This window comes from Hoplias malabaricus, chromosome 10 (assembly GCF_029633855.1).
Source record: "Hoplias malabaricus isolate fHopMal1 chromosome 10, fHopMal1.hap1, whole genome shotgun sequence".
Lineage (NCBI taxonomy): Eukaryota > Metazoa > Chordata > Actinopteri > Characiformes > Erythrinidae > Hoplias > Hoplias malabaricus.
In genome coordinates this window covers 9,738,714-9,742,868 of record NC_089809.1, presented here as the reverse complement: position 1 = coordinate 9,742,868, position 4,155 = coordinate 9,738,714, and positions in this window count along the sequence as shown.

Genomic DNA, 4,155 nt, shown 5'->3' with positions numbered 1-4,155 from the left:
CTATAAGAAAGCAAACTTAGCACAAAATTAAGGAACTGTTTTGGTAGATTACTTCTTTGTTGCAACAATGCTTTTTGGCAATAAATCTTACTGTTGGAAAGCCTGTTAATTTTCCTTTTAAATGGTGTCACATTTGTAAGTAACAGCAATAGAGCTCAGTATGTGGTTGCTCCCATGAAAAGTTTGCCTAATCTTCTTTGCCATTACCAAACAGCTTATTTTGCTGTTGCTATTGACACTTGTTTTGAGCTTCTGGTAACCCTGGGTGCCCTGGTTGGCAGGACTTATGAACATGGACCATGCTACAGGGGTCAGTAGTTGTCTGCTTCAAGATTCGGAATGCCACGTTTGACTGATCTTGATAGGGCAACTTCAAACTTGTGTTCCGCTAAACCAAGTTATGCAAGTCATCCAGTTCTTGGAGCAGACACCTACTGACTACTGCAGCAGAGCCAAAAATCGGCATGCCACATTTGACTGAGCTGTATAGGGCCAGTGCAATAGGACAACTTCAAGCTAGTGTTCTGCAAAACCAAGTTATGGCATTATTTGGAGTGAGCCCTAGTACCATCTCCAAACTGAAGGTCAAGTTCCATATAACAGGGGGTGTCAGAGACAGGCCCCGAAGTGGGTGTCCCAAGAAGATGACGTCACAAGAAAGTCATTTCCTCACCCTGACAGTACTTATGTACCGTAGGCTGTCTTCTACAGATTTGTAGTCAAGGTCTGCAAGACGATATGACCAAAGGATCTCTGTCCAGACAATCCGGAACAGACTTCATGCAGCCAAACTCCGGTCTCATTAGGCTGCCAGGAGGACTGCCATAAGTGCGCTTCACCGTGACCGACTGGTGTTGGCAACATACACTGGAACCTGAACACGTGGAGGAATGTTATGTCCAGCATTGAGTCCAGATTCTGCCTGCGGCAGTTGGATCATAGGGTCAAAGTGAGAGAGACACGGACAAAGCTATCCATATTGCTGCACTGATCTTTTGGTGGCGGCAGTGTGATGTGTGGAGCAGCATCTCCCTCACTGGAAAAAAAAAGGCTCATCATTGGACAATCAGTTAATCAAAAAAGAGAGAGAGAGGGGAGAGGAAATTCTACAACCAGTGGTAATCCCATATCTCCACAGTCAGGGACCGAACTCTATCCTCCAAGATAACAAGGTTTGTCCCCCAGAGCGGGGTTTAATCAGAGACTACCTCGAGAATTTGGGAGTGGAGATGATGGAATGGCCTGCCAGCAGTCCTGACCTCAACCCCAATGAACACTTGTGGAATAAGCTTGGGCATGCTGTTCATACCAGAGTGACCAACACAACCACATTGCCTGACTTGCGACAAACACTGGTTGAAGAAGGGGATGCCATTACACAGCAGTGTGACCAGGCTGGTGACCAGCATGAAGTGGTGGGTCCAGGCTGTTGTGGTTCTTCCACATGCTACTGAGGCTCTTGTTTGTTAAATCACTAAAATGTCTTGCTTCTTCAAACTTCAATTATCCAAGCTACCAAACAAGCAAATGGCAGAATACACTGTTTGGCATTGGCAGAGAGGATTTTGCAAATTTCTCCATGGGAACAACCCACATTCTCTGCTTCCCACAAAGGCATGTTCCTTACAAATGTGGCACCATTTAAACGGGAAATTAACAGGCTTTCCAATGGTATAAGACTTATTACCAAAAAGCATTGTTACAACAAAGAAACAATCTACCAAACAAGTTTCCTTACTTTTTGGGCCAAGTTCAGGTAAACAGAGGCAAGGAAAGAGGTTTCAGGTATTGCAGCATTGAGGATTCATCAAGGAATGAGAAAGCTCTTAGATGAGTGAGTACAGGGGCCCTGCATTGAACAATACTTGGTATGTAGTGGGTCATATCAGTCTGCTGAAGTCCAGTGGAAGGCTACACCACATAACAGGATATCAAAAAAAGTTATACATGGATATAGAATGGCAAGATTTTGTTTGCAGAAAAAGGACAAGTCAAGCCTAGACAGCAAGTAGAAACACATTTGGGAGGTAAGGTCTCTGAGAAAGCAGTGGAGACGAGTAGCACATAAACATGGTAATAATTTGCTACAGGGAAAGCTCAAATTTAAGTTGGCAGGAGAACAGAGGTCTTGAGGAAAAGGAGGGGCAAAAAAATGTGCTAGTGCAGCATTCTTTAGGAATCCTTTTAATTATGTGAAGACCTTATTTAGTATAGAGAAGTCTGGGAATTGCAAAAGTAGAGAGGCATTTTAATAATATGTATACTGATAAGAGAAGGCAAAAGAATGAGTTTTGCCACTAGAAATTCCACCAGTGACCGAAAAAAATGCATATTAGCCCACCAAAGTGGAGTTAAGCTAAAGACCTGGTACATCATGCAAAGACTGGTTGTGTACCAGGTCATAATTAGGTGCAGTATACGGTGTACAAAAACACACCCAAGTCCATGATGTGTTTTTTGTGGAATGATTGTCATTTGAAATAATTATTCTTAAGGGAAAAAAAAGAAGAATGCTGTGGGTATAGAACACTTTCAGTGAACAGATCTGTCCTAAAATCCTAGAATGCTGTCTAAGTAGACACTGACTTGACCAGAGTTGTGCTTAAGCTGCATCATAGGATTACCTTTGCGGCTGGCGAACAGCTGTTCCATGCTGCCTTAAAATATGGCCAGGTTGAAAGTCATCTCTGTAAGCAGCATAATGAGGTATAAGAACTGGGACAGCCTACACGTTGGGGGCGTGCACATAAATGATATGAATTATCAAATATGATAGAATTTGTCATATCTATGTAAACAGCCAACTACGTCTTGGTTTGGACTTTTATTTAGAGGAGGGTAAAGTTTTACCCTGGAGGCTAGCTGCATACTTTAAAGTGAATAAACTAATCAATGTCCGTTTAAAAAAGGAATTATGGGTTTGCAGGTTGTTTGGCGCATTGCAGCATAAATCTGGTATCAGATTCAGGGAGCAAAGAAACAGGGTAGGGAACTACTTGTGGTTTTACTAGATTTGCTTGTTTCAGTGCCACAATTTATGAAAAGCATTTAGTAACCTGTAAAGATCAATAAGCTGGTTCAAATGTCCTGGGTGTGAGATCATAGATTAAAGAAACAATCGAAGCTAAAACACTACTGCCTCTCATAACATTGCTGAAGCAATATATTCTCTTTGAGAAGTGCCCAGTCTGGAACGGATATTCAGTAATCCCACCATCTGAGGTCCTGCCTGTGATCCCGCCCACTGCCATACAAATATACAAATAGTGTCTTGAAGCCATGAAATGACCAACTGAACAGAGTTACTGTTATATTTTACCTGACACAAAAAGTCCCATTGTCCTTCAAAATATCTCCATGAGATGGAGAGACATGAGAGGAAATATTGGCCTTGGATTTGAAAGGTGAAGGCAGCTTAGAAATTGCAACTCTAGCTAAAGAACAAAGCCAGAGCTGGCTATTTTTCTCCTGAATAGGTAACAGCAAATAACTTCTGAACAAAATAAATAAATAAATAAATAAATAAATACAGATGCCCATGTATAGACTAAAAAGGAGTAAACATAGGTTGCGTGTTTTATATAAAGTGAGGTATAGCGACGTTTGAAAGGTGTCAGGACTGTGCTGTGATTTATATGAAGCTGAACAACAAAATGATTGAAAAGTGTAAATACCATTGTTTGTTTGTTTTAATAAGTGTGTTTCTCAGTGGTGTGTGTTTTAAAAAAGTTAAGGAATGAGAATTGTGTTTGAAAAGCCTTGCATATTCACCTATTTAAGGTGGAAAGGATAAATCAACTTTGAAAGTACACTGCAAATAAGCGTTTCACTAGTGGGTAGATATTTTAGTGCCATGATGTACACTTAGTCATGTGTTTTAAATGGATACAAATGGGAAAAGTGTTACAAAACGAGACTTGTTTATAAAACCTAGCACTAGCTTTAGCTTTTCATAGCTGTTTAAAGGTGGAAATGAGTATTCAACACGAAGCTGGATAATGCAAATAGACTAAAACATTTAATGTGGAACTAAATGCTTGAACATGAAAATTATGAATAAGCAGCATGAATGTGTCTCCTAAAATGACATTTAAGGGATATCAGCACCAGCCTTATCTTAATTTTAATGTGGTTTAGACCTAGTAAATTCTTGTA